Consider the following 21471-nt stretch of genomic DNA (forward strand, 5'->3'; position numbering starts at 1 on the left):
CACTGTAATTGTACCCTCAGACATAGTCAACAGGAACATCTTTTGGTTAATATTTTGGTGTAGATTGAATGTGTCTCCCAAAATTCATGTGTTGGAAATTTAATCCCTAATGCGACAGAGTTGGGAGTTGGGACTTTTAAGAGATGATTAGGTCTTGAGGGTTCTGTCCTCATGAATAGATTAATGTTGTTAATGTGAGAGTAGGTTTGTTATCAAAGTGAGTTTAGCCCTCTTGTGCTCTCTCTCACTCTCTCACAGCGTGTTGCCTTCTGCTATGTTATGATGCAGCAAGAAGGCCCTCACCAATTGTGGGCCCTTGATCTTGGACTTCCCAGCCTCTAGAATCTTGAGCCAGATACATTTCTGTTTATTATAAATTACCCAGTCTGGGGTACTCTGTTACAGTAGCAGGAAACAGACTAAGATATATTTCCTCAGCATTTTATTCTAGGTGTATACTTTTAGAAAGTGGAGGTGGATGGAGCAGAGTGTGTGGCATTTTCCAATTATTTACTTATTATATCTTCACTTAATTTATCTGTCATGTCAGTACAGAGAAATATACCTCATTAGTAAGATCCATTTTTGAGATGCGGTTTGGGGTAAGAGAAGGGAAACCTTTTGTGCTTTGTCTGATGTTCCTTATTTCTTGCTTTTTTTCTTCTTTTTTTTTTTCAGGGGCTGGGACTGATGAAGCCTAGAAGGGTGATATTAGCAGCCAAGCTGGGGTACTCAAGGTACTTGATGCCTCACCTGGAAGGAAAGAGACCCAGAGGTCCACAGAGTGGTTGGGCAATGCTCTCCAGACAAGTAGGAAACACTTATTTTGCTAGAAATGATGAAAGGTTGCTTTGGTCCAAGCTAGCAACTGTGGCCCAGGCTTATGGTGGCTCAGTATTAGCTTGAGATGCCTTAAAAAGACTATGCAGCTCACCTCGCTGAACTTTGCATGGACCTCAGGCTGCCAGAGCTGGCTGGGACCTGGGAAATCTCCAGATGAAGATGGCTTTAGAGCCAGGAGACCTTATCTAGTTGCAGCTTGGTGAGACCCATGACACATCCTGCTCCTCCCTGGGCCCCAGTTTCCCATCTGTAAGAAAAAGAGATTGGAGTGGGTGTTAGCATTACATGAGAGCTTAGGAGATGCCAGGTGCTGTGCCAAGTTCTTTACATTCGATGATCTCATTTTACTCCCAGCAACTCAGCAAGGTAGGTACTGTTAGAAGAGGAGCCATGGTTCAAACGGATGAGAGAATTTCCCTGAATGCATCCAAATGATAAACACAGGGGCCAGGATTTGAACCTAGGATTGCCCAACTCCAGAGTCCAACCTCTTGATCCAATGGCCTAAGATTCCATGCCTTAAACTGACTTTCCCATAAAGACAGCCACCAAGGGGACTAGGAATGTGAATGTGACTTTAGTGGGCTTGGGTTTGACTTTCTCTGACATTGTGTTCCTCACAATCTTCTGATGCTCTTGATCTCTTGGAGACTAGGCTTTGGATCCTACTCATTCTTGCATCTCTAGCATCCTATGCATTGCCCTGTGCACAGAAGCACTCAAGAAATATTTGTGAAGTCATTTCTTTGAGCATCTTTTGAACTCCTCTTATATATTGGGCACTGCCCTAGGTGCTAGGGATAAACAATGAAAAATAATAGTGAGAAATAATAATAGTATTCTTTGTCTTGTGCCAGGTGGTTTGCTAAATGTACATAGGAATGCACACACAATGTCAACTTGTTTAGTGCAAACCTCAAAACAACCCTACTATGCCCTCAATCTTTATATGAGAAGAAAGTTCAGGGAGGTCAAGAACTTTGTTAAGGGCACACAACTGATAAACAGTAGTGCTGGGATTTAAATATGGGTCTGTCAAGCTCCAAAGTACTCTTTGTCACTAAATCGTATTCTTGGCCAGGCGTGGTGGCTCAAGCCTGTAATCCCAGCACTTTGGGAGGCCGAGACGGGTGGATCACGAGGTCAGGAGATTGAGACCATCCTGGCTAACACAGTGAAACCCCGTGTCTACTAAAAAAAATACAAAAAACTAGCTGGTCGAGGTGGCGAGCGCCTATAGTCTCAGCTACTTGGGAGGCTGAGGCAGGAGAATGGCATAAACCCGGGAGGTGGAACTTGCAGTGAGCTGAGATTCGGCCACTGCACTCCAGCCTGGGTGACAGAGCGAGACTCCGTCTCAAAAAAAAAAAAAAAATTGTATTCTTCCATCTTCCCAATCTCTGGCCTCAAGTTACTCACAGATTACTTCAGTAGATAGGATATAGGCAGAAATAACTAGAATAAGAGCTAAGAGGGGGTAGGTACCTTCAGAGAACTGTAGAGAATGAATGAATGATGCAGGTTGTGTGAGCTTAGGAGATGGAGAACCTACTTGTGGTTGGGAAAACAAGAAAGGTTTTAGGAAAACACAGTGGCGTTTGCATTGGACATTGGGAAATAGGTAGGATTTGCAACTGCAGAAATTGCAAGGGAAGAGATCAAGGTGGAGTAAAAGTTCAGAAGTGAGAAATTGCAGAACAGGTGCAAGAAATGTAGGTTGTGAGTTTTTGTGGAGGAAAAGAAGAGGCAGGGAAGGAAACAATAATGATTTGGACACAATGTGTCTTATTAACTTAAATAGTTTGTCAGTTGCTTCTTTTGCACTTTGTAGGTAGACAATCATATCACATATATATGTCTCTACCTTTTCAAACATCATACTTCTGTGTTTTTTTTTTTCTTGTCTTATTGCATTGGTTAATACCTGAAGTACAATGTTGAATTGCAGTGGTGATCTTGGGTAACTTCATCCTCATCTTGTATTTAAATGAAAATATTTTAAATATTTCACCAATCTGTATGTTACTTGATGAGATTTCATTAGGAACTGGAGTTGAAACAAATTGTATCTGAGACACTTATGAGCCTCATCAGATTCTCTTGTCTCACCTGCTTCCCAGACCTTAGCTGTTTGCTCAGCCTTAGTCGCCAAAAACAGCCAACTCGCTCCACATAGTCTCTTGCAATTCTGCTGTCTAGGGCTGATCAGCATATTAGCCCTGAGTCTCTAGCTTTTCTTGTCACTTTTGGACTTAGGAGAAATATCACAACACAGTGTATGGATTCCCAAGCAGCTGCCAGTGGGGGTGTATGACACAGCTGAGAAATGCAGGGCAGTTAACCCAGGGGAGAATCTTTGACCAAGAGGATCAGAAGATAGGAATGGAGATGATCTGATGAACTCCCTCCTTATTCCTCTGGTGGACTACTCAGAGGCACACCCACGTGGAGGTGCCCTGCAAGGCTGAGCAGCCCAGTGGCTAAACAACCTGCTTTCCTTTCCCAAGAAGCAGTGAGCAGCATAGCAATATATCACCTTGCCTTGCTCCCATCTGCTCCTGCCTTAATTCCTTCTTCTCTCACTCTCACTGCCTTGGGTTTTTACCTTCTAAAAAGCTACTGTTTTCTGGAACCTGGACAAGGATGTTTTCTATATTCCTATTCAGCATTTATTGAGATAATCATATCATTTTCCTTTAATCTGATAATATTGTGAATGTCATTGACACTTTGTTCCAAAACATGCTTGTATTCCTGGGATAAACCCAACTTGGTGAGCAGATCTTTTTGCAGGTGTGGAAGAGTCTGTTTTCCATACTGTTGTATACCTTGTGAGTGTGGCTGCGTGTGCACACCTGGCCATACAAAGTACCACAGCTTCTCTCGTTTCCAGCCATGTTTCTCCTCTGCAGATGGAGTCAGGCAGGCTGGCAGCTGGAGATGATGGAGGTGGTGGCAGCAGCTCTGAGGAGAGTGGGAGGGGGAGAGAGTGCAGAAAGGGTGGTAATTAGAAACCAGGCAGTATCACAAATCTCCCAGCCACACTGACACCCGGGGAGAGTGATCACACACTGGGAGTCAGCCCAGACAAGTGTGAAAGCTCTTCACTCCATCTCTAGGCAGTAAGAGGAAGGGGAAGATGAGGGCTTGGGTATCTACAGCCCCACCCCCTGCACTCAACCCAAGAGAGCCATGAGGTCATCACTGCACTCCCCCTCCCTCAGCTGTGACCTGGGTCAGGGAACTGTGACTCAGAGGTGTGGAGGAGCAGCCCAGAACCCTGCAAAGATAAGGCAAAGGTCCTGGGATGATGTGGCCCAGAGAAGGAAAGGTGAGGAAAGACTTCATCGTGGCATCCAATCAAGGCTAGGTAGACTTTAACAAGCAAACTCAAACTGACCCTCATCAGAAGTGGCAAAGCATGCTTCCCAAGGTTGAAAAATTAGTCCCTGAGGAAATTGGAAATTAGTATGGGTTGAAAGGCTCCTGTGTGTGTGTACCACACACACACACGAGAGTTAGGTTATTTCTCAACAATCCTGCTGTTTGCTGGATGAGGAAGTGGCAGCTCAGAGAGACTGCTTCCTTGACCCAAGGACACACAGCTCTGCAGTGGTGGAGGGGAGATCTCCCTACTTTGGAAGCCATTCATCTCCCTTTTCCCCTAATAAACAAGTGGAAGCTCTCCCTGTATGGGACAGGTGCTTGGAGGCTCAGGGTGTTTTCAGCAGCAGGGAGGTGCGCAGGTGGTCTTTTGATTCTAAAACAATAAACAAACAGGAATGTAATCCCCCACCCACTGGAGTTAGCTTCTTTTTGGGCCAGTGACTTTTGTTCCAAGGGAATTATAGAACTAGAGAGTCTTCCTCCTTCTCTGGTTGCAGCAATTCTCAACCTGGGAAGGTGGCCAAAGTGAGCAGTCTTCACTGGCCACAGTGTGAGGCTCTATGGGTGATTCAGGTGTGCCCTTTCCTTCCCTTCTCAGGCCGGCTTCCTCTCTACAGTGGACATCTGGTAAGGAGTAGAAAACTGGGGAGGTGGGGACAGCCCATGGAAGGTTCCCCAGATCAGCCCAAGAATTCACGCTGAGGATCTGTAGTGGGGTGCCCCAGCCTCTCACCGACCTGCTTGTCACTTGGCTCCTGGCTTGTTCTTTTTCCAGAACATTCCAGAATGGCTTCTGGCATGGTGTTACAGGAAAAGAGTCCCAGTCCAGACCCCAAGAGAGGGTTCTTGGATCTCATACAAGAAAGAATTCAGGCGGAGTCCATAGAGTAAAGTGAAAGCAAATTTATTAGGAAAGTAAAGGAATGAAAAATGACTACCCCATAGACAGAGCAGGCCCAAGGGCTGCTGATTGCCCATTTTTATGATTATGTCTTGATGATATGCTAAACAAGGGGTGGATTATTCATGCCTCCTCTTTTTTGGCCCTTTTGGGTAACTTCTTGACATTGCCATGGCATTTGTAAACTGTCATGGCACGGGTGGGAGTGTAGCAGTGAAGATGACCAGAGGTCACTCTCGTCACCATCTTGGTTTTGGTGGGTTTTGGCCAGCATGTGCCACCATGACTGGCTAATTTTTTTATTTTATTTTTTGTAGGGATGGGGTCTCGCCATGTGACCCAGGATGGTCACAAACTCCTGGGTTTAAGCAATCCTCTCACTTTGGCCTCCCAAAATGGTGGAATTACAGGCATGAGTCACCATGCTCTGCCTTTTTATGACTTAATATATTTCATAACAATAAAAAATTCCCTGAGAGAGGGGCAAAAACAGTGTATTCTTCCTGCTTTTAAAGACAGATTCACCTCAGATCTGGGCTCCCCCTCTAACTAGCTTTATGATCTGGGCATGGTGATCAGTTTGTCTCAGTTTTACTCATCCATAAACTAGGTTCTTACCTCCTGTATTTGCCATTTAAAAATGCTGACAGGGTATGATGACTTACGCCTGCAATCCCAACACTTTGAGAGGCTGATCACTTGAGGCCAGGAGTTTGAGACCAACCTTGCCAACGTGGCGAAACCTGTCTCCACTAAAAATACAAAAATTAGCCAAGCGTGGTGGCACACAACTGTAATCCCAGATACCCAGGAGGCTGAGGCAGGAGAATTGCTTGAACCCAGGAGGCAGAGGTTGTAGTGAGCCAAGATTGCATCACTACACCACAGCCTGAGCGACAGAGCAAGTCTCGGTCTCAAAAAAAAAAATTTTTTTTTAAATAGTGAGACTGTTTCAAAAAATAAAATAAAAGATGTAGTGCAGTGACGGGGAAAATACTTGGAAAGATCTGAGGAGGAGGTAGTATTAATTCCTTTGTTTCTGTGGCTCCCCCAACCCCTCCCCTTCATCATCCCTGAATCCCATGGCTCTATGTCTTTGAGGAGGGTCACCACTCAGTCTTCAGTGGAGACGCAGCATGTGCATGGATGCTACATACATGTAATGGATTTGCAAAACTAAGGAAGAATTTTTAAAATTTTTGGACACAAGGCAGCCAGCATAGGGGGAGGGAGTTGGAGGCAAGCAGGGCTGTGCACATATGTGTGAATATAAAGACATGCACATGTGTACATGTGACTGTGAATGACTATATGTGTGTGAGCCTGTGTCTAGGCATGTATATAACTGTGTGTGCATGTGTATGGTCTATGAGCAGATATGTATCCATGTGCACATTTGATAAGAGTGTGTGTGTGTGTGTGTGTGTATGGTGTAGGCATCTTCGCATATGTGATTGTGTATATGTATGTGGTTCTGTGCCTGAAAATATAAGAGTGGATGAGAGAGGTGCACACAAGCACATACATAAGTAAATCTTCGTTCACACATACAGGCATCTGAGTGTGTACTAATGTATATGTATTTGTGATTATGTGCATGCAAGTGTCTATACCCTACTAAAGATGTATGTCTGAGTCTCTCTCTCTTCCTCCTTCCCACTTCCCCCACTCCTTTTCCTTCTCCTTTTGCCCAGGTGTGCTGGCCTAAGAATGACCACCTCAGGTGAGCCTCCTGGATCTCTGGCTTTGGGCATTCCCAGTAGGTGGGAGGCAGCTCAAGGCAGGCTCTTAGCAGGTGAAAATCCAGCTCCAGCCCCTGCTGAGCCCCAATGAGAAAGGAATTGCCTGCAGGCTCTTCCTTAATCCTCCAACGGAACCTCCCTCACTTACCTCTCTGTGTGGTAACAAAGGATCTTTCTGCTCTGGTGGTCACATTCCTGACAGCTTAGTTCAGAATGGGGGAAGGGACGGCAGGATTTTGGGGGGCAGTTGGGCAATTTCTGTTGGCCTGAGTTTCCTCCTCTGAGGAACTGACACAGAGTGGGAAGAAGACATGCAGTGGAAGGGTCAGTGGGCAAAACTGTATTGCTGACGTGGTTAAGTATTACCAACCTCTGCACTTGCCCATTTCAGACTTAGATGTGCTCAGCAAGTGTTTACTGAAAACCTGGTACTGGGGGCCAAAAACCCAGAGATGAAAGGCATTTTTCTATTTTGGGGAGGTGGTGTTGAAAGTGGAGATGGGAAAGGAACCTACAGACACAGATTGCCAGAGTCCTGGTCAAACATGTTCCAGGAGGCAGGTGGGGATTTAAAACCTTTCTGCAGGCCGGGGGCGGTGGCTCACGCCTGTAATCCCAGCACTTTGGGAGGCTGAGGAGGGTGGATCACCTGAGACCAGAAGTTCGAGACCAGCCTGGCCACACTGGTGAAACCCCGTCTTTACTAAAATTACAAAAATTAGCTGGGCGTGGTGGCGGGTGCCTGTAGTCCCAGCTACTCAGGAGGCTGAGGCAGGAGAATCACTTGAACCCAGGAGGTGGAGGTTGCAGTGAGCTGAGATCATGCCATTGCATTCCAGCCTGGGCAACAGGGCAAGACTCTGTCTTAAAAAAACAAAAAACAAAAAAACAAAAACCTTTCTGCAGCTCCATTTCACTGGCCTAATTAACGTCCATATTCTTTTTTTTTTTGAGACAGAGTCTCACTCTGTCGCCCGGGCTGGAGTACAGTGGCCGGATCTCAGCTCACTGCAAGCTCCGCCTCCCGGGTTTACGTCATTCTCCTGCCTCAGCCTCCTGAGTAGCTGGGACTATAGGCACCCGCCACCTCGCCCGGCTAGTTTTTTGTATTTTTTTAGTAGAGACGGGGTTTCACTGTGTTAGCCAGGATGGTCTCGATCTCCTGGCCTCGTGATCCGCCCGTCTCGGCCTCCCAAAGTGCTGGGATTACAGGCTTGAGCCACCGCGCCCGGCCTAACGTCCATATTCTTTGCTGTGGCTTTCAGTGTCCTCTGTTATGGGGGGAGGGATAACTGGAGAAGGTTTCTTGTAGGTGCTGGTATGTGAGAGAGAACTGGACCCTACAGAACAGGTAGAGTTTGGGGAAGTGAAGATATGAGGGAGGGGCCTTTGGAAGATTGCTCATGGCTTAAGAAAGGGCTCAGCTGCTGGACCTTGAGTCTGGTTGGTCGTCAACCAAAAAAATTAGGGTGGTGACAAGGCTGTGCTAGATTCCATGTATTGATACTGGTGCATGGTGGAGAGTGTTCCAGTTGGCAAGGTGACTTCATTCCTGTTACTTTACCTTTTCTTCTCAACCCAGTGAGGCTGATGTTATTATGTCCATTTGACATTTGAAGAAATGGAAGAAAAGGAAATAGTAATGACTCACTCCAAGTCTGCACAGGGCTCAGGCCAGTGCTCCTTTTTCTACAACACAGCTGCCTGCCCTGCCCCTCTGTGAGAAGAAAGTCCTTGAGATCCCAGGGTTGGGAGATCTCTTGGAGGATGGTGGATTCCTGTTTCTTTTGTTTATAACTGCTTACCTCTTGACTTTGTCATCAAACATCTGTTCCTTAATGTCGTCACCAGGAACATGCTTCTGTTCCTATAAGTTCTCCCATTTATCCGGCCACCCATCCATCCACTCCTCTATTCATCTACATTTTTAGCACTCCTATACATCCACTCATCCATTTATTCATCCTCTTATCTACCTACTCATCCATCCATTCACCCATCCATCCACTCCCCCAACCCACACATCCTACTTTCTCATTCATCTGCCTACTCACTATTCACCCATTCATTTCCCCATCAGTCCATGTATCCATACACCCAATTATCCATCTTTCATCTATCTATCTATCTATCTATCTATCTATCTATCTATCTACCTATCTATGCGTCCATACGTTCATCTATCAATGCCCTCCTGTCTGTTCACTCACTTATCCACCCACATACCCACCAATCTATACTCCTATCCATCCATCCATCCATCCATCCACTCACCATCCAAATACCACCCATTCACCCATCTACCCACTATCCATTCTTTTACTTTCCCACTCATCCATTTATACACCACTGCCCTCCAACCTGGGCGACAGAGCAAGACCCTGTTTCAAAAAAAAAAAGTAGGGGGATGGGGAGAAAAAAATAAACATGTATGCAGAGAGAAACAGGAAATGGAACATAGGAGCAATGGAGAGAGACAAATAAATGATCATATATTATGCGGGCGGCGGTGGGTGGGGAGGAAGCGGAGGCTAGAGTGTCCCTAGCGTCACGACCTGTCGCCCTCCCCTGAGCTCCCGGAAGCCCACGGGGCCGCGGCTAAGTTTCCCCGCCTCCCGAGGAGAGACCGAGAAGCCACGAGTCGCCGGGTGGGCGCGGCGCTCCTGGGCTCACCGGGGCGCAGTGGCACTGGCGGCGGCTGCGCCGGCTCGGCCGTCCCCACCATCAATTAAGCGACCGCGGGGTCCGGCGAGCGGCAGCGTCTGTGGAAATTACCTTTTGATTTCTTAATTACATTGTCCTCACCTGCAGCTCAACCCGCCTAGGAGAGGCGCACGCCGAGCTCGATTCTCCGGGTGCCATAAATTAGGACGCCAGTCGCCGGCGAGCGCTGGGGGCTTCCAGTACCTCTGAGCGCAGCCCGCAGGTTATTTTTATCTCCCTCGGCACCTCGGCACCTTGGCACCTCGGAGAAGCTTCTACTAATTCACTACCCCGACACCTCGTCTCCCCCGCAACTAAACCCAAGTCTATTCCCAGGCGCAGGGGAGCTGGGTTCTCACAGACCTGGGTTCCAAACCCAGCCTCTGCCAGGCCCTGACTGTGTGACCCTGGGCGAGCGCATACACCTCTTAGAGCCTCAGTTTCCCCATCTGTAACATGAGAATAAAACATAGCTCCCATTTGTCTGGAGGGTAAGGCTTAAAGGAACTGCGCCTTGTGAAGACTTAGTCCCACTAAGCACTCTGATTCATTCGTTTCGTGAGTACACCTTGAGTGCCTACTGTGGATCTAGTGCTATCTAGGCTTTGCAGATAAGGAGATGAACAAAACAGTGTCTGCCTTCTTGAAGTGAGCAATGGTTATGATTTATTATTATTATTATTTTATCATCAAAGAGTTCCAGGGTTTTTGAGACTCTTGGCGGTGGCTGCAGATGGGTGCAGGGAGACACGAAGGTGCTGCTGGGGAGGGCAGATGAGGATTTATGATGGAGGAATTGTCAGATTGGAGTGGAGCTAACCCACAGCACAGACACAAAGGCATCCCAGAGATCAAGGCATTTGACAGATGGGAGAGTGACTTCCCCACGCCCGCTCAGGCGCTGGTAGAGTTTGGGTCTGACCTTTCAGTGTCTTCTCTCTCTATAGCTTGGTGATGCGCAAAATGTAGTTCTAGACCAGCAGGATCAGCCTCATGAGAATTTGTTAGAAATGCAGATTCTCAGGCCATACCCCAAGACCTCTGAAATTAGAATCTCTAGGGGTGCATCCAAGGAATCTATGTTTTGGCAAACTCTCAAGGGGGTTTTTATGCCCAGGAAGGTTTGAAAAGCACAATGTGGCCAGGTGCGGTGGCTCACACCTGCAATCCTAGCACTTTGGGAGGCTGAGGTGGGCGGATCACTTGAGGTCAGGAGTTGGAGACCACCCTGGCCAACATGATGAATCGCCGTCTCTACTAAAAAAATGCAAAACTTAGCCAGGCATGGTGGTGCACGCCTGTAATCCCAGCTACTTGGGAGACTGAGGCAGGAGAATTGCTTGAACCCAGAGGCAGAGATTGCAGTGAGCCAAGATCATACCACTGCCCTCCAGCCTGGGACGACAGAAAAAGAAAAAGAAAAGAAAAGAAAAAAAAAGAAAAGAATTGAATTGCCCAAACAAATGCAGGGTTTCCCTTGTTCACTGCCTTGATCTCGGAAAATGGATCACTGTGGCTCCTTTTATAAGAATTCAAGTTGCATCCAGACTGAGACATCCCATAAGCTATAAACATGTACTTCAGGGGCTCCCAGACCCGCTGACGCCTGGGTTAGAGCCTGTGTCATAGCCCAGGCTCACATTGGGATTACCTGGGAAGTCTGAGAAAGTTCAGATACCTAGGCCCCTCCTCAGGCCAATTCAATCTGCATTGCTGGGAGAGGTCCTGAGTGTCAGTCTTCCAAAGCTGTGGGTGATTCTGATATTCAGGGAGGATTGATAGCAACTGCCAATGCAGAAGCTGATCAGAGTGGGAAGTCAGGAGTCTCCATTTCCAAGCCTAGTCCTGCCACTGACTCACTATTTGGGGCCAAATGTGGTATCCCCTTCAGCAACCATCTAGGTCATATTCTGTCAGTTTATCAGGTCAGAAGCGATTGGAGGAACACGCAGGAAAGGCAGGTTCTAAATGGGGTCCCCCTCCTAGAATTTGAGTCCTGTGTAGGTTTGAGGTAAGGCCTGAGAACATGCTTTTTATTTTATTTATTCTTTTTTTGAGACAAAGTCTTGCTCTGCCACCCAGGCTGGAGTGCAGTGGTGTAATCATGGCTCACTGTAGCCTCAACTTCCCAGTTTCAATGTGGTCCTCCTGCCTCAGCCTCCTGAGTAGCTGGAACTACAGGTGTACCACCACACCTAGCTAATTTTTGTAGTTTTTGTAGAGACAGATTTGCCCAAGTTGGTCTTGAACTCCTGTGCTCAAGTGATACTCCCTGCCTTGGCCTCCCAAATGCTGAAATTATAGGTGTGAGCCACCCTGCCTGGTGAGAATATGCATTTTAAAAGAGCTGCCAGGTAAACTTTGCTACAAATGTCCACTCTTTGAGAGATTCCATGGGAGCAGCAGAGCAGGCAAGTTAAGGACCTGTTTGAACCCTAACTTCGTTTTACATCACAATCCTGGTTGTCTCCTTTCCAATCCCTTCTCTCATCTAATTTAGAGTTACACTTTCTTCCTCTTTTGAGCATGTTTATTTAAACTCCTTTAAATTCATGTTTCTTGATATTTTTAAAATACTAGTTGATAGGCTGGTGCAGTGGCTCATGCCTGAAACCCCAGCACTTTGGGAGGCTGAGTCAGGGGGATGGCTTGAGCTCTGAAGTTTGAGATCAGCCTGGGCAACATGGCGAAACCCTGCCTCTATTAAAAATATAAAAATTAGCTGGGTGTGGTGGCACCTGCCTGTAGTCCCAGCTGCTTGGGGGGCTGAGGCAGGAGGATTGCTTGAACCCAGGTAGTGGAGGCTGCAGTGAGTCAAGATGGTGCCACTGCACTCCAGCCTGGGAGACAAAGTGAGACCCTGTCTCAAATATATATATTAGTTGAGGGAGACACTTTTTGGGGGGGATATAGAGGAGAAGGTTCTCCTCCCCAGTATATGTTTATCAAATATTGATCAAAATTCTCAAAAATGCTTCTACTAAGCTCTTGCTTCCTAAGCTCTTGCTTCCAGAAAAGGTGGCGTAACGAAGACCAGATTCTTTATCCTGCCAACTGGTAAACCAGACCAAATATTTATTTATTTACTTTTACTTATTTAGTTTTTACTTATTACTTATTTAGTTTTAACTTTTAATTTAGGGTCAGGGGTACATGTACAGATTTGTCAAATAGGTAAACTTGTGTCATGGGGGTTTGATGTTCAGATTATGATGTTGTCACCCAGGTACTAAGCTTAGTAATCAATAGTTATTTTTTTCTGATCCTCTCCCTCCTCCCACTGTCCACTCTCAAGTAGGCAATGGTGTCTGTTGTTCCTCTTTCTGTGTCCATGTGTTCTCATCATCTAGCTCCCACTTATAAGTGAGAACATGTGGCATTTGGTTTTCTGTTCCTGTGTTAGTTTGCTAAAGATAATGGCTTCCATCCATGTTCCTGCAGAATACATGATCTTGTTCTTTTTATGGCTGTGTAGTATTCCACTGTATATGTGGACCACATCTTCTTTAATCCAGCCTATCACTGATGGGCATTTAGATTGATTCAATGTCTTTAATGTAATGAATAGTGCATGAATGTACATGTGCATCATGTGTCTTTATGGTAGAATTATTTATTTATATTCCTTCGGATTGCTGGGTTGAATGTTAGTCCTGTTTTCAGCTCTTTGAGGAATTGCCACACTGCTTTCCACAATGGTTGAACTAATTTACACTGTCACCAACAGTGCATGAGCATTCCCCTTTCTCTGGCAACCTTGCCAGCTCTGTTATTTTTTTGACTTTTTCACAATAGCCATTCTGACTGGTGTGAGATGGTATCTCATTATGGTTTTGATTTGCATTTCTCTAGTGGTTAGTGATGTTGAGCTTTTTTCATGTACTTGTTGGCTCCATGTATGTTTTCTTTTGAAAAGTGTCTGTGCATGTCCTTTGACTATTTATTTATTTATTTATTTATTTATTTTTGAGATGGAGTCTCGCTGTTGTTGCCCAGGTTGGAGTGCAATGGCATGATCTTGGCTCACTGCAACCTCTGCCTCTCAGTTTCAAGCAATTCTCAGCCTTCTGAGTAGTTGGGATTATAGGTTCATGCCACCAGGCCTGGCTAATTTTTTTTTTGTATTCTTAGTAGAGACGGTGTTTCACCATCTTGGCCAGGCTGGTCTCAAACTCCTGACCTCAGGTGATCCGCCTGCCTCGGCCTCCCAAAGTCTGGGATTACAGGCATGAGTCACCACACCCACCCTTTGACCACTTTTTAATGACGCTGTTTGTTTTGTGCTGGTAAATTTCAGACAAAATATTTAAAGGCAACAGTTTTAGGCACTGAACAACAGGCAGTCTAGGTCTGTGTCCCTGAGAGAAGGAAAAAGAGGAGCCCTCTGGGTTTCCAACCCATAGCACAGGGAGGGGAAACCCAAAGAGCTTGAGAACTTCCTGAGTGAACTCAAGATAGAGCTGGGAGTTCAAGGCGTCGAAGTGGGCAGAATTTATGGGGCAGGGGGAACTGGAGACTAGAGGTCTTCCTGGGGAGATAACTCCAGAAATCAGGAGAGAGGTGCTCTTATGTCCTTGGTTCTGGGTTCTGTGCATGTGCCAGAGGAACTTCCTGAAGCCAAGGAGAGAACCACCAAAAGGAGTAGGTAGAACAATTCCTAGATCTCACATAGGGCTGGGAATAGATCATGTGATCATGGACAACGCTCGTAAGAGACCAGCCATGGGGTAGGATCCTCAGAAGAGTACAGCTGTAGGAGTGGGGATAGGTTATCCCTAGATGAAAGGCTGCTGCTTTGACACTGCCCTAAGAAAGCATAAAAACAAGATTTGAAAGCTACAATTGGTTCTAAGTAACTTAACTGTTTGCTAGAAAAAAACTCAACACTATTTAAAGGACTACAACAAAACTGAGCAACCAAAAGTAAAACTGTTTTTCTTATAAGGTTAAATGTACATTTATCGGATCCAGCAGTCCCACACTGAGGTAGTTATCCAAGAGAAATGAAAATGATATTTACACAAAGACTTATGCTGAATTATTATTATTATTTTTTGAGATGGAGTTTCACTCTTGTCGCCAAGGCTGGAATGCAATGGCATGTTCTCGGCTCATTGCAACCTCTGCCTCTTGGGTTTAAGTGATTCTCCTGCCTCAGCCTCCCAAGTTGCTGGGATTACAAGTGCCCACCACCACGCCCGGCTATTTTTGTGTTTTTAGTAGAGATGGAGTTTTACCATGTTGACCAGGGTGGTCTCGAACTCCTGACCTCAGGTGATCCACCCGCCTCCGCCTGCCAAAGTGCTGGGATTACAGGCCTGAGCCACTGTGCCTGGTCTATGCTGAATTTTTTTTTTTTTTTGAGACGAAGTCTCGCTGTGTCCCCCAGGCTGGAGTGCAGTGGCGCGATCTCGGCTCACTGCAAGCTCCACCTCCCGGGTTCACGCCATTCTCCTGCCTCAGCCTCCTGAGTAGCTGGGACTACAGGCGCCCGCCACCACGCCCGGCTATATGCTGAATTTTTTTACAGTGGTTTTACTCAATGTACCTCCAAACTGGGAAGAATTCAAATGTCCACCAATTAGTGAGTGGATATCAAGCAGTGTTACTTCCACATACAAGGGAATGCTACTCAAGAGTAAAAATAAAGTTACTACCGATGTACACCACACCATAGATGAATTTCAAAACCACAGTGCTGAGTGAAATTAGTCAGGAATGAAAGGTTACATAGTATATGATCCCACTGATATAAAATTCTAAAAAAGGCAAAACTATAGTGATGGAAAGTAGAACTTGGTTGCAGGGGGCTGGAGTGGGGTTGGGTGTGGGGTGGGAGAGGGAATGACACCAAAGAAGCATGTTTTCAAGTGATGGAAATCTTCTATTTCATGATTGTAGTGGTGGTGTATAATTTGCCAAAACTCATTGACTTGCACACTTAGAATTGGTTCATTTTATTCTATGCAAATTATACCTCAATAAAGCAGATTAATAAAAATGCTCATGTCCTCTGGCTGCAGAATTTTACTTCTCAGAAGATATCCCAAGGAAATATTCAGAATGTGGACAAGGATTTATGAACAACGATGGCCTTCAAAGAATTGTTTCTTGTGGTGAACAATTATATACAAGCAAAATATCCAGTTGTAGAGGTGGGATGAAATAATGATGATATGTGCATAGGATGGATTGCCAGGCAAATTATTAAAATAATTTAATGACCTGGGAAAAATATGCATGATGCAATGCCTGCTGAAGGACAAAACGTGAGATAGGAGTGCAGATACCTGTGTTGAATCCTGGCTCTGCCACACATTTGCTGTGTGATGTTGTGAAAATGCTTAGCCTCTGTAAGCCTTGATTTTCTCATCCTTACAATGGAGATGCCATTAACACCTATTGTACAGGTTGCAGTCGGGATTAAATACAATAACACTAGTAAAATTCTTAGCACTTGGCACATGACAAACATGATAAATGCTGGTGAAGATTATTTGCTATGACCAAAGTCTATAAACGGCAGAACAGTTGTCTAAAATGCTCTGTAAAGGATAACACAGAAATATACGAGCATATTTAGCACAGTCATCTTTGGGCTATGGAAATGTAGTTTATGTTCTTTTTTCTCCTTATACTTGTCTTTATTTTTCAACTGTTCTATAATAAGGATGTGTTACTTGGAGAATCAGAATCAAACCAATAAGCGTTGTAAAGGAGAGTTTCCTTCGCATTCCTGAAATTCTACAAATGTACATAGGAGCATCATTCTAGACACAGAGTATTGATTAGGGAGTATAAGGTGGAGATGAGAGGAATACAAGGATGGGAAAAATATGATTCTTGCTTTCAAAGTGTTAGGTGGGTGTGGTGGCTCATGCCTATAATCCCGGTACTTTGGGAGGGCCAAGTGGGCAGATCACTCGAAGTCAGAAGTTGAGACCAGCTTGTCCACCCTGGTGAAACCCTGTCTCTACTAAAAATTAGCCCAGCGTGGTGGTATGCACCTGTAATCCCAGCTAGTAGGTTCCCTAGTAGGGAGGCTGAGGCAGGAGAATCACTTGAACCCAGGAGGTGGAGGTTGCAGTGAGCTGAGATCGTGCCACTGCTTTCCAGCCTGGCTGACAGCGAGACTCTCTCTCAAAACAAACAAACAAACAAAAACAAACAAACAAAACAAACAAACAAAAAACCCAAAGTGTTTGCAACATGTTTGGGTATATGCTATTGTAAAACATAGAAACAAAGAATCCTAACACAAAATGGAAAGGACAAGTGGCAAGATCGGCAGAGGTACAAAAAGTGCTGTGGCAATGCCCTAGAAGGAAATATTGGTGTTGCTTGGGAGCAACGGAGTGGCTTCCCAGAGAATGAGTGATCAAGCTCGGCTGGGAGATGAATGGCACTCCCTGTGGAGGGCACCATGTGAGCAAAGGTCTGGAGCTGAGAATGTGCAGACCATCTTCAGAGGATGATGAGTTGACTGTTGAGGCTCGATTGCAGGGTGTGTATGACGGAGGAGAGTGGGGAAGATAGAGGCAGACAAACTCATGAAAGTTCTCGGTTCTAGTTTTGGGGCAGTGACCATGTGTCAGCACTGTTCTGAGCACTTCACATGTGTTTACACTTCTAAACTTACAAAACCCTGAGTCAGGCACTATTTCAAACTCCGTTTTACAGAGAGCAAACCAAGGCATAGACATGGGAGCAGATTCAGTCACACTCCCTGCAGCTAGTAGGTGGCAAAACCAGGACTCAAATCCAGGCAGTGTGGCTCCTGGTCCCTGACTCCTTGACACAGCCCTGCACTGTGGAGATCAGGCTTGGATATTTTCTCTTTGCAATAGGAAGCCATGGATGGTTTCATACAGGAACTAAAAAGTGACATTAGCAAAGACACAATGCTGTTCTTTACATCAGAGTAATTGCTTTCTCTTTCTTTCCTACACAAAAAGATGTTCGGGAAGAAACCAAAGGTGATCTGCTGGCCAGGGGATAGGAGACGTGGATTTAACCCTTCAAATCTGACCCTGAAGGAGAAGCAAGACGTTTCTATTCTGTGTATGGATTTCTTGTCTTAATAAAGATGGAACTGGAAGGAGGAGGAGAAGAAAAGGGAGTGCTTTTAAGTGGGGACAAAAAAAATCCCACAGAACCCTGAAATTTCATCTCAGCCTCAAGTGGAGATTAACCATGCCAAAAATCTGTGTTATTGATAACAATAATGATGACGATTATTATATTTTATTTTTCAATCCTGGTAATTATTGTACATTAAATCATTAGCATTCATTATTCCTACAATGTGTAATTAGGACAATGGTGGATAGATTGCTCTTGACTGTAATGAAGTTTTTATAATTGTAATTTATTGGCATCAAATTACCTTTCTTAAAATGAATCTGAACATCACATTCTTAATTCTGGGGAGGGGGTGGCAATTATTTTTAATTAATGTTTCTTGTTTGTGCCACACAGGGGGAGCTGTCTGACCAAGCCAATTCTCTGTGTCTGCAAGGAAGTTAACCAAGAATAGCAAAGGCATTCTTGAATCAGTCATCTATCGCGAAACATTTTCCTTTTTCCTGTCTCCCACCCTGGCTCCATCTCCCCTCCTCCAAGGCAGTGGCCACAGGGAAAAAAAAACCCAACCACTTACCAATATGGTTAGCGGTGGAGACGGGAGACGATGACGCAGATTGTTTAAGCCAATTTGTTGCTAGGTTTGAGAAGAATATTTTTTTCTTCCTTCAGAAATGGCTCAATCAGGCCAGGTGCAGTGGCTCACACCTGTAATTCTAGCACTGTGGGAGGCTGAGGTAGGTGGAAGGCTTGAGCCTGGCAGTTCAAGACCAGCCTAGGCAACATGGAAAAACCCTGTCTCTACAAAAAATACAAAAATTAGCTGGGTGTGGTGGTGAGCACCTGTAGTGCCAGCTACTAGGGAGGCTGAGGTGGGAGGATGGCTTGAGCCTGGGAGGTAGATGTTGCAGTGAGCCGAGATCACATCATCGCATTCCAGCCTTGGTGACAGAGACAGACCCTGTTAAAAAAAAAAAAAAAAAAAACCCAGAAAGAAATGGCTCAATTGCCAGCTTCTGTCTTGGGGACTATGTGTGTGTGTGTCAGGTGGGGGTGGTTAGGGAGTGGCTCTTGGTTTTGTTGTCTGTAAATTTTGTTGTGATGATTCATGTAAGATGGCAAGCTCTTCTCTCTCACCACCCCCATCCAACAATTGGCTAAGGTGGCCTCTCCACATGAATCTACCTCTTGTTTCTAGAAAGGCCAAGTGAGAAGTCTTCGGGCACGTGTTTCTACTGTTGTAATATGAAGTTGCCTGTATTTGACTGGGTTTGACCTACAAAAAGGGCAATTTAATGGTTCAAACAAATATATCCACCAGGATGGTAATCAATGAAATAACTCCTTTCCAAAGATGTTGATTAGGAGGGACAGAAAGGCCATTCGTTTTTAGGCAATTGAGTGAGCAAGAGGAGTGTTTGTAAATAAGGAGCATAAGGAGAGAGGAGGGGGCAGATTGAGGACTACAGAGAGAAGAAGTGGCCTGGAGAGATGGACTGACTTACTCATCACCCATCCTGCACCAAGCATAGGTCAGGTCCTTTCTGTGCACATGTTCAAGGTGATAAGTGGCACTACCCTGGGTCTCTCTGACTTCCAGACACCTGCATTTTCTATTGTTCCAGAAATAGAAATAGCTATCAGTCATTCACATCTTAGACTAGACACAAGACCAGCCCAATGTTTTACCTCCTAAACTTGATCTTGGTTTCCTGGTAAAGGAACATTAGGCTTTGTTGAGCTGAAAGGGAAGTAGTTCTAGATCCTGAAGACTAAGGTTCTACTGCCCCTATTGCCAGACCAAAGGGGCAGATGTCTACTTCATCTGTGATGGTGATGTTCTTCATCCTGGTTTGAACAGGGATAATTTTGCCTTGTTCAGGAGGGATCTGGTGTCATGTCTGTGCTGAGGTTCCAGGAGAACACACAGCCTTTGATACTCTGTATGTGTAAAGGGCTTGTGACATTTGCAGTTGCCTGGTGAATATCGTTAAGGAGGACTGAATTCAGGATAGACACTTCTGTGGTTGGTGGTGGCTGGGGTAGGGCTTGGATCTGTGGTCAGGAATCAAGGGATCCTGACAAGTTGCAACAACCAGCACTTTGGGTCCAAATTAGTTAGTTGACAGAACCCATGGATAAAGCCATGGGCTTCTAGGAGATGCTGAGGGCCCCCTGGCTCCATGGAGATGTGGTACTGAGGGTCTTGGCTGGGCGCAATTTTCAGCACCAAGGACAGAGGCCAAGCCAACCCAGAACCCGGGACCTTCTAATGTGAGTTACACATAATCCTACAGTTTTTAGAGATCTTCTGATGTCATTTTGCTCAAGCCTCTTCAGTTGGGCTTTCCTCCTTCTTGCCTCTCAGGGCAAGAATCTTGATTCTTGGATTCTGATATCTTATTTTAGCTCTGTCACTTATGAGCTGGGAAAGTTTGTAGAATGGGTTAATAATTGGTTGGTTTGAAGATTAATGAAATCCTGCCTATAAAAAAGCATAGCACAGTACCTGGCAAAGCACTCAATAAGGGGCATTTGTGGCTATTATTCTGGAGGCGAAGTTAGTAGCTATGATTAATAATAATGATGATAGCAACCTCCACTTATTGAGTCCTAACTATATTCTAGGCTCTGTCTTAAATGCTGTAAATGCATTATGTCACTCATTATCTACAAAAATCCTGTTACAGATGAGAAACTGAGGCACAGAAGGCTTAGGAACTTGGCCAAGGTCACACAACTGGTAAGTGGTAGAAATGAGATTTGAATGAACCCAGGTGGGTAGAGAGAGCATAACACTTATATTATTATGCCAATGACCTCAATATCTCAGCTATGAGCATTCAACAACTGGAATAATAATAATAATTATTATTATCATCATCATCACCACCAGTACCGACGTCACTTATCTATTACCATTAACTATTAATTGATTATCTCCCTTCTCCCACCTCTTTCAAGAAGTTTAATCAAGGGGCATGATGGGCTAAGGAGGAAGGTTCCATGAGAGAAGGAGGAGATTTCCAAGAAAAAGCATGAGGCACAGTGCTGGGCACTTTGGAGGATGTAAAGACAGGTCCCAAATTTGGGGGACCTCAAAACCTAGTAGAGGAGGATTTTCCCCCGCCCTCACCCCCGCTTTTTTTCTTTTTGAGATGGAGTTTCACTCTTGTTGCCCAGGCTGGAGTGCAATGGCGTGATCTCGGCTCACTGCAACCTCCACCTCCCGGGTTCAGGCGATTCTCCTGCCTCAGCTTCACAAGTAGCTGGGATTACAGGCACCCACCACCATGCCCAGCTAATTTTTTGTATTTTTAGTAGACACGATGTTTCACCATGTTGGCCAGGCTGGTTGTGAACACCTGACCTCAGGTGATCCACCCACCTTAGCCTCCCAAAGTGTTGGGATTACAGGTGTGAGCCACCATGGCTGGGCTTTTCCCCTTTTCATGTAGGTGATTTTCTAGTAAAAACTGAAAACCTGCTAGATAAATTCTTTTAAAAAGCTGTAACACTTAGTAGGGGAGATAGACAGTTGCACAAATAACCACAGCACTAAGGTATAAACTACCATAGGAAAGATACCAAATGCTATGAGGCATCAGGAAGACAGCTGTTTTCAGTTAGGGGTTAACTTTATGGAGGTCTTCCTGGGGGAGGAAGGCTCTGAACTAAGCATGCAAATACAGGCAAGATTGGGACATCGTGCCAATGAAGAGATGTTGGAAACCAAGCAGCCTGGACTGAGGCTCTTTCCTTCCTCCTCTTCCTAATTTTCTCCATCCTCCTCTCCATCTTGTCTTCTTTCTC

General features: G+C 45.3%; 1 non-coding gene across 1 annotated transcript; it reads right to left on the reverse strand.

Moving 5' to 3' along the window:
* Positions 1 to 21114: 21114 nt before the first annotated feature.
* LOC126931881 (U7 small nuclear RNA) lies at positions 21115 to 21178 on the reverse strand. Its single transcript, XR_007717990.1, has one exon. It is a non-coding gene; the product is annotated as a U7 small nuclear RNA (small nuclear RNA).
* Positions 21179 to 21471: the final 293 nt, after the last annotated feature.

The sequence above is a fragment of the Macaca thibetana genome, chromosome 11 (genome assembly GCF_024542745.1).
Source record: "Macaca thibetana thibetana isolate TM-01 chromosome 11, ASM2454274v1, whole genome shotgun sequence".
Taxonomy (NCBI): domain Eukaryota; kingdom Metazoa; phylum Chordata; class Mammalia; order Primates; family Cercopithecidae; genus Macaca; species Macaca thibetana.